The sequence below is a fragment of the Parus major genome, chromosome 4 (genome assembly GCF_001522545.3).
Source record: "Parus major isolate Abel chromosome 4, Parus_major1.1, whole genome shotgun sequence".
NCBI classification, from domain to species: Eukaryota; Metazoa; Chordata; class Aves; order Passeriformes; family Paridae; genus Parus; species Parus major.
Genome location: NC_031771.1, coordinates 15,538,964 through 15,556,257, shown reverse-complemented (window position 1 = coordinate 15,556,257; position 17,294 = coordinate 15,538,964). Strand labels below are relative to the sequence as shown.

General features: G+C 40.2%; 1 long non-coding RNA gene across 1 annotated transcript in view; it reads right to left on the bottom strand.

Moving 5' to 3' along the window:
* Positions 1–371: 371 nt before the first annotated feature.
* The window catches only part of LOC117244251, a 29,174-nt gene continuing 12,251 nt past the window's right edge, over positions 372–17,294 (bottom strand). The window contains exons 3-4 of the long non-coding RNA XR_004496981.1: positions 12,056–12,222; positions 372–628 (exon numbers count right to left, since the gene is read on the bottom strand). This is a non-coding gene — a long non-coding RNA (uncharacterized LOC117244251). The remainder of the gene's footprint in view (positions 629–12,055; positions 12,223–17,294) is intronic.

Sequence of the window (17,294 nt, the reverse complement as noted above, 5' to 3'; positions counted from 1 at the left end):
CCATACCTTTGACTACTGCTTTCTCACTCCCTGAAAGCTGTCTGGGATTTTGCTTGCAGCTCTGTTACCCCAGCCTTGGATTTAGGCTGTTATTTTAAAATAGCACAAAAAAATCACAGAAATGACAAGGCACATTCAAAATAATCTGCAGGGAAATATCTAATTCCAGGCAAAGCACATCTTTATTCTTGTCTGTTACCACTAAGAACAAGTTGCAGTGTGCACAGTTTTCTGAGCACATGGCATTTTTCAGGGCCAGGCAGCTGGATCTCTTTACAGCTTGTGCAGCAGTGCTCCTTCTAGGTAGCAAAGCCAGATTTTCAAATTACTGCTTTTATCTACCAAGGCAGAGTTGCAAACACCAAGCCCACCTTCCAAAGCAGCTTTTATTAACCTTGTCCCATTTGCAAAGCTTACTCTGAAAAAAAAGACTGAGATGTGATGGAGAGTAACCAAAAGGCAATTTTGAAGCCCTTTTTATTACATATCTCCACTGATGGAGAAAGCTCAGGCAGCAGCTCTTCCTTCAGCTGGGGTGTTTACAGAACTGCTTTCTTGTGCAATCCCTGCTCATCTTCCCCTGAGCTTAAGTGCCATCTTTCTTCACTGACAGAGACTCTCTCCTATGCTGGGACAGAAAAAACCTGTAAGAATTGACATGCTTGTCAGATTTGTTCAGATTAAGAATGACTGTGAAGGAAAAAGATCCAGAAGAGGATTATTACATACACCCTATTTCCTTTGGAAACCAAGCTAAAAGCGTTAAAGATGGGCTTAGAGAAAAGTTACACACATTAATCTCTGATTGACCTTCCTGATGCTATCAAAACTGAGAGCAATGAACCATGCATTTTCCATTTGATTTGTTGTGTTTTTGTTCAATAGGTTAAAATCGAGGACATGTCTTGAAAGGCTACTGTTTGACTGGGGCATCCAGAACCCGTCTGCTTGATGATGCTATTCCATATTACCTGTATGCTTTCCTGAAGCACTTGCCCTTTCCCAGTGGCAGAGGGGCTGCCAGCTCCAAAGGGTCACAGCTTAGTGACACTATCTGACTCACAGAACAGGAGTTGTCACTGCTGCAAACCAAATTCATGGCTCCACTGGCATCTCATGTCATTAATAGGGCTAATGAGGATTTGCCTGAGTGAGGTTCAGAAAGTCAGGGAAGAGTTTAAGGCACTTTCAGACATTAAGTGCTTCTTGCACCTCACCAAATTTCTGCATGTATGATAATTCTGACCTCTGAAACAACAGACTGTAAATACAAGAATCCAGGCACAGACAGCAGGGCTGAAGCTGCACCAGTCAAATCCACCATGCCAGACACCACTTGTGTGCACAGGCACCTGACAGTCGGCTACGCTACAGCTGCTGATCAGCTCCAGCATGCTGCTGCCTGTGCCAACAAAGCACTTCCCAAATTCTGCCATTAGCACAGCCCAGGAACTATGTCCAACAGGCAGCTTCCGTGTGGGCATGCAGCTCAGCTGTAATAGTTTAACAGTGTGGACAAGGTCAAGTCCTGCCAGCTGGCCTGAGAACCAAAACCTGCTCTCTGCTACTGTTTAATCTACGAGCGCAGATGTTGCCCACAGCTGATGGGAGCCCTGACAGCGCTCACATGCCATCCACCATTTCCTTTCTACAACTTGAAACATTGAAAAGTTGTCCCATTCTTTAAGGATCACCATCCCATCCTCTTCTAGCCTTTTATCACATACATGAAACTACCCCAAAACACAACTCCATATGAAAAAGTAATCTCTACAGGTGGTAGTTACCAATCCCTTCCCAGTTCCCCCATTTCCAAGTGAGGCGGCTAATGTTTTCCAGCTTCTTTTTCTGCCATTATGCTCTAGGTGTCTCTATATTGCTGAATTTTCATCTGATTAGCACACATAGGGGAAGGTTAGTTGGTTTGTGGCTCAGAGGAGTAACTGCACAACCCAATATAGAGTTACACACCTCTGGCTATTGCTTACAGAGAGCTCTAAGCAGTCATTAATCTTATCTAACAGAAAGTGTTTTGGTATGTTTCAGGAGAAATTTTATGATGCACCCAAAAGTGAAATAAAAACCCACTGATTTCATAGTTCATGCAAATGAATTACCTCATAGTTATTGTACTGTCCCAGGTGATATTTACACTATTATTTTAAGATGTTTTATCTTGTTTTTTATAATCTCTTCTGAAAACAACTCATTATTCAATGAGAAGTAACATTACTAAGAAATTGTATTTCTGCATAGTTCTACCTTGTTGGCTGGCTTCACTGAGGTCTAATGAAATGAAAGTTTTCTTACTGTCACAATGCTGTTGTACCATGTTGTTTCACTGCAATCAGGATGTTATTTTGGTGTGACCTATATGGAGTCTCACTCTCTCTGACTGCCTTTCTCATAGGAGCTTAATTGTTCCTGTGCACTCTTGTGTTAAACTTGGCTAAAACTGGTGAAAGAATTCTAAAATTATGTATCAAAGGAGAGAGACAGCAGAAAAGGATATCTGAGTGTGCATAAACTTATTTCTTCAATAATTTTTCAGAAGGCAAGGAAGAATGTCACTTTTCAATCCCCTAACAACTTATACGTTGCACAAAGTCCTTACCACGACTGCAGGAGCCCTGCACAGCTCTTGGCTCTGTCAGTGTCATTCTGTGCATCCAAACAACCAGATCCCAGACTTACAGTGCTTTTCAACATCACTGGTCTTTAAGTACCTCTGCACAATGAACTGGCTAGATTTTGAAAACAACACTCAATAGGAATTCTACCTTCCAGCTGAAGAATCCATGTGGCCCAAAAAACATGAGGAAAAGCAGATGTTAGGAGATGTGAAGAGAACTTTGCAGTGTCTTTATCTCTGGCTGAAATCAAATGACAAAAGTTGTTGAGATTGGAGCACTTTTAGAGCTGTGAGTTTGTTTTCCAGCTAGCTTTACTGCTTTTAAAAATTAGTTTTGTTTATCCTGCTAACATGAGATGTGAAAATGAGGTATGTACTTATCCAATCTCAGTGATCAGGCTTGTTAGGGTGTACTCCAGACCAACCCAGAAAACTTGTCAGGCAGCAAATCTGTCTTACTGACTTCTAATAGTAAACTTTGCCAGTTCAGCTATCAAAGAAAAAGCACAATTTTTTTGTCCTGGAAAACTGAAGGGTTCTTAGATTTTGTCTTCCAAAGGGAAAAACAGACAGGTAGAAGATTGCTGTTCAGACTGATATGTAAACTGCACTTCCAAAAAAATTCTGCAAGAGAAAATGTATAGAAACTGTACCAAAGAAAATGGCTTCTGTTGGCTCTTTCAGTCTGAGCCATGGCTCTATTTCAAGGCTAATAGACCACAGGAGGGCTAGATGTTCCTGGACTGTTTTGGCATTAAAGATGTGGCTAAGATAAATAGCCAAGCCCTATGGAAGACTGTTTTCACAGCTCACCCAGCCTGGCAGCTGGGCCTTGCTAAAACATTAGAGCATAAAAAAATTGGCTCAAGCCACCTGCCCAATCCAAAATTCAAACAGTGGAACCAGCCTAGGCAATTAGGGAGAGGCTTATCACCAGGCAAAGGCTGTGTGCTGTATTCTTGCAAAAAAGAAAACCAGCTTTGTGAGTAGAGTATCTCTAACACTATTAATTTGTGGAGGGAGGAAGTCTATGTAATCACCTTCATAAAGAAAGGCAGGTCTGAAGCACCGAGTTTCACATTTTTTCTGAGATTCAGCACATAGCAGTTGCCCTTGGTCTTAATGAGGTGAGGAAGATGGGATTTCTCCAGTGCTGTCACAAGGGCACGGATCACTGAGAATTCCTATGGCCAAGTACAATTTCTCTATTTGAGCATTTTTAAAGAATTCTGTCCCCTCACTATTCATCCTGCAAAATGAACATATCAGTGCTGCTGCTGAATTCATTTACATTCAAGATCCTAAGGAGTTCACAAGAGTCAATGTTAACATTTTGCAAAATTGAAACCCAGTGTAAACAAGTAGACTCAAATTTCCTCTAGTTTGGATGTGGGGGAAGACAGAACATTTTTAAACCTGACCAAAAATTCAAATGCACATATAAGCTAATGAAGCTCTTGACTAATACAGAGTATAGGAGGTACTCAGAAGAGACAGAAGAGTGGGTAGGATGGGATTCTCATTCTCTTAAGCCATACAGAGGTCAAACAAAAGACAGGCCCAGAGAAGACAAATCCTGAAGCTCTGCTTGGAACACTTCCAATGAGCAGTGAAACACTCTGAATAGTGGTGTCTGTCCTTGGTGTCCCATCCAGGCTATGACTACACAGCCCAGAAATGCCATGCTGACTAACCCAAAGTCCCAGGCACTGAAGCTTTCTTCAGCTTTGAAAGTCAAAGAGAGGGAAATATGCTATGCTAGAGCAGAGTGGTAGTCTAAGAAATACTAAAACAGCAGACATCTTTACAGGCTTTTTAATTTCACTGGTATCTTTTTAATCCCAAGGAAAGTATAAGCAAACTCATTCCCAATACTGGTGCTTAAACTGCTCTCTCCCTCCTTTCCTAGCCATTTGGAAAGTCTTTTTTTTCCTAGGTATTTTCTTTTTCTTTTATTTGGACAAAGCTGTAAGCCTACTGAAGGAAGGACAAACTGCTATGAGCAACTAATGCCCCACTGCAAGCAGCAGACAAGAGGGAACAGCAGCTAGATTGTAACAAAAGGCCACTCATTTTGAAGGACACTCAGTGAAGGACCATCTTCCAAGAGGAAGTGCTGAGTATCCTTCTCTGCACAGGAGTTTATAGCAGATGAGCCTTGTGCAGCCACAGCAATTCCTGCAGCCTGAAGCAAAGCACAATCTCATGTGCCTGCTCAGGTCCATGTTTAATTTCTGCCTGGTTACTCCCACTGAGAACCTAATTCAATTGCATTTGGCACTGGCACAGCACTCCAAAAAGCTCTGGGCAGAAAGGAGACACTGCCTAACTGGGTGTGTCTTCATGTACACTGTGCTTCATTTTATAAAGCCCCTTTAATGTTGAAGCCCAGACACTTCATGTCAGCACATTTAAATCCTCTTGTGGGAAGGCTAGTGACAGAGCTGGTATATCACCTTCTTGCTAATGGATAAAATCCATCATCCAAAGTAATTTAAACCATTCAGGATGGTCAAGTTCATCAAGACAGCAATGACTGTGACTAAGACCCTATCTGAGGCAATCACACTCCTAGCCTTTTTTGCATTTTTTGCTGAGGGAGAGGCAGAATGCCAGGATGCTGGAAACCAGCTGCTCTGGAGCTCCTGTCTCTCTCTCTAAGGCTCAAGACTGAGGTCCTGGTGTCTGATTACGGTACTTCAGCAAAGGTATCTGATACTAAACTGGATAGGCAATATTCTCCAACTCCAAATGTACGTTCATCAGCCTGCAGTAATCCCTAGAAAGGATCTGGAACTTGTATGGCCAATGACAGTCCTTACACTGACCTCACTGCTGCAGCTGTGGCTCTGCTTTTGTGTAGGCCACTGGAGTCCAGCCCTTCTGCCACAGAGAGCTAATGAGCCATGGAGCAATAATTTTTTTTAGTCTCCATCAACCAGTAACGTCAGGCAACATGCTGGATAGTGATAAGTGTAGTTGCAGTTTATCTCTGGTTGAGCAGGATATAGATCCTTCAGACTTTTGCTCCTCTGGCATGCCCCCTCCAAAACCAGAGAACAACTCATGATCAGCACTGTTTAAGGTGGTGGGGATCAGCTCCCTTAGCAACAGCTGTTCTGATTTTCTGTCTCCTCATGTGTTTTCTATTTCTAAAAGGACAGGTAATTACTCAGGACTGAAAAATCTATGTCAAAACAATCAGTAGTGACATCTTGTTGACTCCAGAGAAATTGCTGCAGAAATTAGTCTGACTTCACTATTCTTCCTTTCCTTGTAACAAATGGAACAACCTACATAGACCCTGACTGTAGGCAGCAAAAGCAAGATCCCACTCCAATCACTCCTGTGGGGTTTGATCCCTCTGAGATGCCATTTTTCTCAAGGGATTCTCCCTGCCAATGTCTCCCTGCCTTTCTCCTCCTTCCCTGTCCACAGGCTGTCATGACATCAAGGGTCTCTACTGCAATTAGGCTCATAAACAAAAAAAAAGTACAAGCAAAAAAAGTTTTCTTCCTGAACTTGTGAAAATACACATATTTTACCTTGCTGTCTAGCATATGTACAGAGGAATGAGGAGGGATTTTAGCAGAGAGCTTTGACAGACAGGCAAGTAGATTTTTATCCTTCCTCTAAATGTTACTTCACTCTGCTACTTTCTTTTCCCCAAAACTCCTCGTAGTCTAACCTAAACCAGTCCATTGCAAGAAAGGGAAGGACAGAAAAAGAGCTGTAGTGGTAGATGTTAGTTTGGCAAATAAGCCACCAAAAAAAGTGAGAAGAAAAATATTTTCTCCTGAAGCAGGGGGGCTTGTTCATCATTTACCGCATGTGTTTACCCTTGAGCTATCATTATATTAGCCACATTTCTTGACTGAGCTGGAGCACCTGGTAACTATAGTAACCACATTTTCATATCTGCCCATAAATTCCCTCAGTTCTAATTAGGACACCCATTTATAACAGCAATAACAACAAAAATTACAGCCGACTTAGCACAGATGCAGTCACCTCTCTGTCCCTCATGACACAGAAATGACCCCTATCTGAAGAGTTCTTATACCATAAGATGTCATTTATGGCACAAAGCCTACTTTACTTGCCACTTCAACCACTTTGTATCCATCTGCTATGCTGCCTGTACTTCTCACTTTCCAGAAAGTCTGTTCATCAGTCTTCCAGTTCAAACAAAAGCCAGCAAGCTTCACATCAGGCTGCATAAACCTGTTTTTTCTTCATAGAAGAAAAGAACTCACACCTTGCCTACAACAAAATCACACACACAGCACTATTGCAGATTTCACAAACAGTAGGTGGATGCTTTTACAAGCAGGAGGCCTAAGCAGCTCAGTTTACAAATTTACCTACGCAATACAGACAGTTTGGAAGAGAGAACAAACCACACCATCCAAAACAAATGATAGGTAAACGATGAAGCAGAAAGCTGCAAGAAATCAAGACCAAGTAATAAACAATTGCAAAGTTCAATGGCTCAGTGTATTTCACCACAAATTATTTCCTTCTCCATGAAACAATAAAGCTTAATGAACAATATGAACCTTGCTGACATGATTTAAAAAGATGGATGGGCTGGTAGGTAGTCAAGAGTGTTTGCTTTATTGCTCACAGAGTCACTGCTCAGAACTACATTTGTCTTGGAGCCTATGTGAATTATCGTCAAAAAAGTGACAAATCTCTTTCTCAATTTAGGTTATATCATGCAGGCCTTACATGACTTTCTTTTGCTAGAACAAAAAATAATTTCATCTGTGTATTGGCAAATATAAGACAATAAAGCCCATCTCTGCACAGGTCAAGACAGCAGAGCTGCTTTGGCTTTAGATGTGGTAAACTTGATTCCATTAGAAATTTTTCTCTTGCTAGAAAAGCATATCAATTATGATAACTTATCCATGACTATCAATAAGGATATTTTCTCAAGAATCTTTATCTACTTTTCCTCTGCATGCCCTGGAGGCTGAAGGAACAGGGTAAGAAAACACACTGGACCTTGGATTCCTTGGACTATGGTTGTAAAAAGCAGGTAGGATTTGTTCATTGTATTCTACTTTATAGCTTAATCTGCTCTTTACACCACATAATAATACCTTTCAAAGTGAACAGTGCTGTGATGAGAAAATGTAAACTTTAGTGAATTGATGAAGAAAGATTCCAGTTATTTGCTGGATGTTTAGATGCATTGATAAAAAACATGGTGATGATCAAATTTTAATTTAACCACAAAAATTGTTTTAAAATGCTGCCAGATGTGAAACACAGTAAAGTTCAATGCTATATATATGGTTTTTTACTTAATAAGTGAAAAGCAATTTTGGTCATTGCCAGACTGGATTAATTTTTGCCACCTCCCTCAGTTCATGAGGTGCTGTTTGGGACTTGGGTGAAGAGTCCCCTGTTGCACATTGTGCCACTTGTTACTGTACCCTCATTTCTCCATCAATTTCTTATTTATTCAGGCTGTAGTCTGCTATAAGAGATGGGCATTTGTAGTATGCATGATTCATAATGAGGTTCCAGTCTCAGTGGAAGCCTCTAAAACTACCCATCATACTTCTCTTACTGGCTCTTCCCATTTTCATCAAGAGAGAATGCTCTCAAGCTGTCAAAATCTTTCCAAATGACCCCGTAGTAACCACTGTAGCCCCGAGTACTTCTTGGCTTGTTAAATATTAAAAATAGAATGTGAAAATCATGTTTAATTTGATTTTCCTAGTTAAGGAAAGCAAGTCTTTGACAGAAAAATAATTGCCCTGAAAGTAAGAAAAAAGAACTAATTAAAAATGAGATTAAATAAAATGTTCCTATGTGATCTCTTGAGTTAGTTTCTTTTCAAAGACATGCTTTACCTGGCATAATGTGTGGTTTTCGAGATCCCTGTGTAAGGTTAAGTATTCCTTGGTAGTTGCCTGGAAACGATGACAATGACAGTTTGTTCTCATTAGGGACAAATAGTGCAGAAAGGCTGTTACAATTGTACTTCTGAACATTTAAATAAATTAATTTGGGTTTTTTTTCTAAAGATGCAAGTTCTGAAATATTACCAGAAGTGTTGCCACAAAATAGATTCCAACTTTTATGGATGAGTATGTACATAAATTCACTTGAAATTACCACTGTTATTATTATCCTTATCATTATTATTGTAAACTAGTGCTGAGCAGAATACAATCATCTTGGCTTTGGACTATTTTTGTGCTTTGTTTCATTCCTGATCTGTACACTGCTTTTTAAAAAGGTCCTCTGAAAAACGGGAGAGAAGCTTTCAAAGCTGCTGCTTGGAAAATCACCAAGAAGAGCAGAAATCAACTCAAAAATAGCTGGGAACTGGGAAGTTCTTCTCAGGAAGGAAAGCACCCAAGTTTAGTTCTTGCTTTGCAGTTCATTGAAACCCATTACTGCCCTGGGCTCAGCTGGAGACATGCTCTGGGGCTTCTGGTTCGCAGCTAGCCAGGCAGGGCAAGGCCAATCTGCACAAAGTTTACAATTTAGGTGGCCTGTGGGGTCACCATGGATCCTTTAACACTGTCAGCTGGCAAAGCTGTGGCCCCAGGCCAGCTCCCTCTCCTTCCTGTCAAGGCTTTCCTCGATGGCCAGGAGATGCTGTGGTCCGTCATGGGAAGCACAGACCAGCCAAAGCACCTTCTTTTACAGAAATCAAAGACAATATGAAGCATTACAGCTGCAATTAGAAGAGCCTTAACTAGTTCAAACTGCTGGTAAGTGAAATGAAAAAAACAATACATTTAGGACTGGGAGGAGAGCATCTTTTTTCAAAGTATTCCAAGCAAATATTTCATCATGGGGATAGAGCAAGTGGAGAGGTGAATATATTTGTGATATTTAAGTGCCACAGCTGGCAATCCTGCCTGTTCATTCTACATTTTATCTGCATCTTGCCTGTTACATCCTATTTGGCTTGTATTCATATATTTGATTTTGAATTGATCTGATGGAGGGGAGTTCTGTGGTGCTACAAGTGGTAGACACCTTATTTGTGGGCAGATTCAGGAAAAAATCAAGAGATCTACAGGCTTTCACTGGAAGACATTGCTATATTTAGTACCTCTACTAAATTTAACCCTGTGTCTAGCAAAGTCCATTCCATCACATTAAATTTTCTTCCTTTTTTATAAGAGAGATGCAACAGATTAGGAGAAGCAATTAAGAAAGAATAAGAGGGGTAAACATCAGATCATTGGGTTAACTTTTGGGATTTTATGTTTTGTTGATTTTTTCAAAAGGAAGACCACACACCACATGAAAGATGATTAACAGCAGGGAACCATCTTCCTGGTTGGACAGAGTTACATGAAGCTGCTGTGAATACAGGTTAGCAACCTGCATTACTGCAAAAAGAAAGAATTTATCCCTTTTGTTTCCTAAAGCAAGATAAATTCCACTTTATGGAGATGCTTACAAATGGCTGGGTTAGCCAGCCAGCTGGAGAGATATGACCAGAGAAGAAGCAGATTTTATAAACAACGAAAGAAGTTTGCCATCTGGCAATGCTGGGCATAAGAGATGAGGTCAAACTCCACTTGGTTTAGGGAAATGAAGACACAGGCATGCCAGATAGGGAAGGATGTAGGCAAGATAAGTGCTGAAAAGAACACTTTCCAAAGATCTGTTTGTCTTCTCCACTGCTGCAAAATCAGTTTATAACCAAATCAATAGAAATTGCTGAAAACGAGTAGGCAAGGTATTTCCTCAGAAGCTTCATGTTTCCAAAAAGCAAGGGGCATGAGGTTTTATTTGGAAGAATACCTAGCTCATCTTGATTAATGACTGTCCAATAGCTAATTTTTTTTGCTCCAGTTCAGATATTGTCCTGAAGAGGACTGCAGAGTCAAAGCTGAATCAGAGACGTAGGCACAAAAACTTTGTGGAAATAAACCACCACCTGCAGCAAACTGGCTCATGTCTGTGCCCTCTCAGGCTGCTGGAACAGGCACTAGTCAGCATTATGAACAGAAAACAACATTAGCTGTAAATTTATCTCCTTTCTCTCAGTTACCATTGGAAATCAGAATATATTTTCAAGCCCAATTCCATGCATGCTTGTCAGATGGCTATAAGGAAGATTTTTCACACAATGTAAAATTTGAGACATTTTCAAAGTAGTCATTTGCTACTCACAATGTGTTACATTGAAGTTGCATCTGTCTTACATATATGTATCTCTCCTCTCTGACTGGAAGACTGAAATTTTCTCCACAGAGAAATTGTAAGAAATGAATAAACAACATGTTCCCATGACAGTAACCCCTCCATATCAAGGAAAGCACTTCTATTCCTACAGTTGTGATGGTAGTTTACTATTATAAATTCTAGGCTCTTGCAGAGACTTGGCACAAAGTACCACTGAGATTTGAATCTGGATCATCTCACATTTGACTCACTGCCAAAAGCAAAATTTTTACCTGTGGCAAATACAAAGCAGCCTCAGGTTCAGGCAAAAGGAGCTGCAACAGAACTGCAGTGAGAATATGCAAATGCCATTTTGCATCACCCACTCCAGTGAGAATACATCAGTGCCTTGTGCAAGACAAACAGACCAACCCACTCAAAGAAAAGAGTTCCTTTGCCAATTTGAAAGGTGCTCTGGTTATATATGAAAATTGTAGGATTGACTGAAGAAAAAAATTGAAACAGAACACATCCATAATTCTGCTAAATCCATTTTATGGCCTGGTCTTAACTCTGATTCATCCTGCCCAGGGACGAGTGTGTCTACAGCAATGAGTGCTTTTAGCCAAGTGTATCATCACTGCCTGCAATCCTTTTCTTTACACACATTAAAAGCAGGCTTTTACATAAGTAACTAATTCACAGCCCTTTCCTCAGATACAAAGTCATAAGGCAGATGGATGGACATATGTACAACCGCCACTAACTGCTAATGGAGCCATTTGCACTCAACAACATGACACCAGCTTGGGATATTTTCTGGAAGAATTTATTTTTATAAATAAAACCTTGGCATCCTGAGACTGATATAATCCTCCTTTCATGCAACCTGTGTGAGACATTTAAAGGGACACTGACATTCTCTTTTCACTCTTTTCATCCCTCTCTGCTGAAATTTCAGTAATACCCTTCCATCACAAAACCCACTATGCTGACATGGGAATATGGAAATTAACTAAATGACTCTGAACTTCAAAACCCACTTTCCTTCAACTTCCTTTTTTTTCTTATTTTTTTTTTTTTTAACACAGGAAAATATTCCTGAGAGAGGAAGAAAAACTCTTTAATCTTTTACTCAAAAAAAATCCCTATATTGTCCAAAATCAAACTGAAATGGAAGAAGAGTAAATGAGCAAATACAATGAAAGGCCAAAGCATTAGAAGGCTAATTCCAAAATATGTGTGTCCATATCAGGAATGGAAATGAGTACATACCCATTCATGTATTTTTATTGAGGTCCATCCCTATGGGCATCAGTTTTCCATATATGTGGAAGGACTACAAGTTCAGAACTTCAGTAAAAGGAACCAAGTCTCCATTAGGGAAAGAAAGACAGGTTCATGCTGGCATCCTTCTAAACTAGGCAGGTGATGAAGGGATACTGAAAGAAAGCAAAGTGGGTGATCTATTTAGAGCATTCAATTGGCAGATTCTGGTTTTAGGTGATGTTGATGAGCTCTTTCCCAAGGGGTTACCTGTCAGTGCATTAACAATCTTCACAGCAGTTGTCTTTGCCTTCTGCATGTAAAGCCTTCCCTGTAACTGGATCATTGCATACTGTTCATATACTCATTCAATAGCTAAGAGTTCTCTTCCAGACTCCCATGTAAACACTTATAGCTAGGTTTAAAGAGAGTTTGCTTTTTAAAATCATTCTTTCATAAACATTTAGAGTTTTTTCAACATTTACCTAGCAGTATTAATAAATAAGTAAAATTACTTTCCTTCACAAAAAGATATGATATACAAAATTTAAAGTAGAGCATGAGCTTATTTTTTTCCATCCTTGATTTTAACAGTTTACTTTTCCCAGATGAAGCCAATATATAACTATAGGGAGGGAAAAAGTGTATAAGGAAAGGGCTCTCTCAGCCATTAGGACTTTTTCACTGGCAACTCTCCTTGTGTTTTCATCTGTGAATTTTCTAAGGTAATGACCAATCTCAAACCATGTGCTGAAGTAACAATTTCATGATAAAACTAATATTTCCAATAAACATCTCTCCGAAACACTCTACTATTCATTTTCAAAGAGCCAGAAGGATTATGATAGTGATTTGGATATCCATTTTTTTTAAATTGCCCTCCAAGTCTTCCTTATTCTAATGTAATGCCCAGAGTCCTTAGCAAATATGAATTGCATCCAGAAGGGGAAAAAAAACCCCATGGAAAAAACAAATGTAACCTTAGAAATCACTGATGTAAGTAGGTTCATTTCTTGCACTAAAAACCATTTGAAAACTAATCTACTGCATGTTCCTTCCTTTCAGAAAATGTAAATTGATCTTTCAGTTTGAATACCTGTCAAAATACAGCCACTGTAACGTTGGTAAGTAATTTTTCCCATCAGCTGATAATGTCTGATAGACTGCAAAACCACACATAGCTTCAAAAGAACAGCTGGACCAGTTTACTCCAAACTACCCAAAAGGGTAGGGGGAGTTCCCTCTTGGGGAATTTGGCAACAGCAGGATTGAGGAGTGCCTTTCTCCCACCAGCATCTCCCAAAGTGTTATGTGAATACATCACTAGTAAAGGTGATTAAATCACTTGATGGTTCCCTTCCCTTCCCTACCAGTAGCTCTGAATCTAAGGATGGGCAAATTTGCTACAAAGCATTTAAGAAGTCACAGCCAGTGCTGCTGGGACATTCTGGACAAAGTCACAATGGTGCTGCTATGCAGAGACCCACCTCAAATACAATAATATTTAATATCCACTCTGGAAAATCTGGATGACACAATGGTTTACTTTACCAAAAAGGACTATTCAAAAAAAAAAAAACCAACAAAAAACAGCAACAAAAAAAACCAACAACCAAACAAACCTTGGATATCCTTTTATTTCAACTACTTGATGTAAAAAGCCCATTCAAGGATGTGGTTTATGCCAGTTTCAATAAAACACATACTATTGGGAAAAAAGGCTTTTGGGAAGGCATGGAAGTACTATCTGCTGCCCTTTCTGCTTGTTTCTAAACTTAAGGTTTAGAACTCAACCTAGCGTATGATTTGTACATTTCAAGTAAGTTTCTGGGGGATGTAGCTTCCTAAATGGAGTCTTTTTCAGAAAATACTGAACAAAAGCACAATTGCCTTGGATTTTAACAGAGCTGGGAATTCACTCTGTGAGCAGCACTTTTCCCCTGACTTTACTTTTTAAAGTATTATGTTTTGAATAACCCTGGGGTGTGTGCTCCTTCCAGGAGTACCGGGAAAGGACAACACCTAAAAAGCAAGAGAAACTCATTCAATAAGTGTACAGATTTCTGATAAATAATCAAGAGTGCCTACAGGTCTAGTGAAACTTTCAGACCATCACAGGAAGATGAGAAAAGTCCCAAAAATTTGCTTTCCAGATTTGATACCTTATTTCTCATTTGCCTTTTATTCAGGAGCCACCATTTCCCCCACAAGTGCATAATTTTTCCACAAGCACTCACTACCTGTGAGAAATTACTTTCAGACTATTAACTGTCACTAAACACTTAATCTCAATTATTTGTTATTTGAGTGCAACTGATCTGCTTAATTACTTGTTTCTGTCTTTTTGTGCCCTCAACAGATGGCTGAGCATAGTCAAATCAAGAGAATAACCAAACTGAAAAATAACAAAACCTTTCTTCTTTTTCTTCTAGCCAAAGAAAGAGTGATGAAATGCTTAAAATCACCACCATTTAAATATTTGTGAGCAGTAAGTTACGTGCTCACAAGACAGATGAGCTCGTCCTCTTCACAAAAGCAGCTGCTCTGCATGCAAATCCCTTCTGCTGTGCCAAGGTTTTTTCCTATTTCCCAATGCTACCTGTGGATCCCGAACAGAAAGAAATGCCCAGCAGGATTCAAAGAGCAACTTTTGGGGGTGTCATTTCTCAGAGGGAGCCAGGGAAGTGTACAAAGCAACAGGTGGGTTCTTTGAGCCTTGAGGATGACAGAAGGAACAAATAAGCTGGTCATACCCTTGAAGATTAAGCTTTCAGCCCTAGAAACCAAACCTCCCAGGTGGTTGTTTGGGCCTGAGCAGCTGCTGCAGCTCTGGCTGTAGCTCAGGCATGACCAGCTCTGCAGATAACACAGATTTGTGTTACCACTCATACTCTTCAGCACAGCAGAGCTCTTTGAAAGGCATAACATTACTTGCTTCTCACAAAAAAAAAACCCCACCTTTTTCCATTTCTGTGTATGAATTTTTTCTTGAGTGGTATTTAGGGGTCTGAAATTTACCTGAACAGCAAAGCCCTTCCCCTTTGATGAGGGAATAGGGGAGAGCTCCATACAGCATTGCTTTTCCTTTCCTAGAAATCACAAAGATCTCCTAAAAAGTATGCACTGTTTTTGTCAGACTGACAAAAATTCCACCGTACAGGACAAAACAAACATGCAAATTTTGTTCTGGCTTTTAAAAAGAAACAAACAAAAATAAAAACCCATCCAAACTCAGGAGGAAAAAAACAGATTCATAAGCATTAGTGCTTTTGCAATGAACAGCTTGTGTGTGGACAAGCTACCACTGCCATGCAAGGCAGTTTTGGAAATTAAACCTTTAGCTCTCAATTGAGTTGTATCCTGTCTCAAGTCAGTGAGGAATTCAACTATTCAGCCACAGAGTTGTTTAATAAGGGTTGTGCCTGTGGGACTTTGCTCCCACTCTTCTGCTCAGGCTCCCTGTCCTCATGCCCCCGAGTGAGGCATCCTCTGTTTAATGATATGCAGCAACTTTTTTTGCTATTTGTTTTTGTTTGTTTGTTATTACAAAAGTTTTTAGCCTGGGATTCTTTAGTCTTTCTCAGATGCTCACTGCCTTTGCCAAATGCTGACCCAAGCCCTTCAAGCAACACCCTTCTCCACTTTCTCCCCCCTTCTCTTTTTTCAATCACACCGAAACCAACATTGTCTCTAAGCTTCTCTCTGCTTCCAAACACAGTTTCACACTTTCTGTCTCAATTCTTTACCATGCTTGTCAATCCCATTTGCTCCTCAGAGTGGATAAGACCAAACTGGCTTTGCTTAGAAACAACAGGCTTTTCTGGGAGTTATACTATTTCCTGAATATTGTTCAGATTTCCTACAGAGTGAATTGACTGCAAAAGGCACACAGCTATTTTTAAATCTTCTTCTTTTTTCTCCCACATTCTCATCTGCCCCAGATTAAAACTGAAAGGGATTTAGAATAGATGCTTCCAGCTCATCATCACAGTCCCTCATACATTAACACCTCAGGTCATCTCTATCAGGAGCTTGAAATGTTCCATGTTACGTGTACAAGTTTAACTTCACTCTCTCAAAATCTTCTCTTCCTGAAATTCTAAATATATTGTCTCTGTTTCTCATAAATCTCAAATTTCTCAGACACAAAGCCTGAAACCTTCTGTCTGGGAACAGAACTCCCAAAGTTTTTTGAAAGAAACCAGGTCCTTAGAGAGTGGGATTCGTCAAGCAGATCATTAGTGAGGGAGTGAGTAAGGTATTTGGTTCCTATAGCCTCGTGAGAGCATAGGTGAAGTTTAGGATGATATAGTTAACATCCTTTTCAGTGAAGAAAATGTGTTACTTCTTCAGTACCTCAACAGGCTCCAAGTCACACCTAGAGATAAATCTCTGAATAACTCCCAAAGTCCAGAAACACAGCCTCAACACGAAATTCCTGCCAGGTGTGTACAGAATGTGTGTGCAGGTGTGTGTGTGTATGTACACAACACAGGAGGATGGCTGTACGTGGCAGGGCTGTGCACAGGAATCAAAGTCCAGAGAGCCAGTAGTCGGAAGTCCAGTGAGTCCAGTACTGCAGGGGATGAAGGAGTGGAAGAAAATATCTGTGCAATGAGGAGGAAAATGTAGGAACTGATTTCTCCACACTTTTCCTATATGTAAATACTCCAAAATGGTGCCAGCACCTGCCTGTGCTTACAGCTGTTTTCTCTGAATTCTTCTGAAAGAACTAAACAACCCTGTTGACTGCTGAACCAAAATTCCATTTTCCCAACTGTTTTCTCTGCCTGTCAGTCCATTAACACTTCCCAGGTATTACAAGAGCTAAAAAACCTGGCTAGAGTTGAATCAGAGGGACCAGAGTAATATGGCCTTGAACAATGCTGCCTCTCATTTGTCTTTACACTACGTACTGTTAACTAAGCTTTGAGAGAAGTTTTGAACACAGACTATTCTTTCTTATACTAGAAGAAAAAAAAACAAAGTTTCTAATTTACACGGGAAAAGGTGAAGGGATTCTAAGCAAGGTGTATTCACAGCAGCTTGTGTAAAAGTCAAGGAGGAAAGGCACAGCTGGCAGAGAAAAGATGTGCTGCTGCTTTAACCCAAAAGAGACCAGAAGTTGTTGGTGTGTTAGTCCTTGTCCTGTATGACTTTTCTCACACTAACAGGATGCTCAGGTCACCCTGCAAGCAGTGTCTACTGCCCTGTGAAGGCAATGGGCCCCTCTTGATCCTTTCCAGGT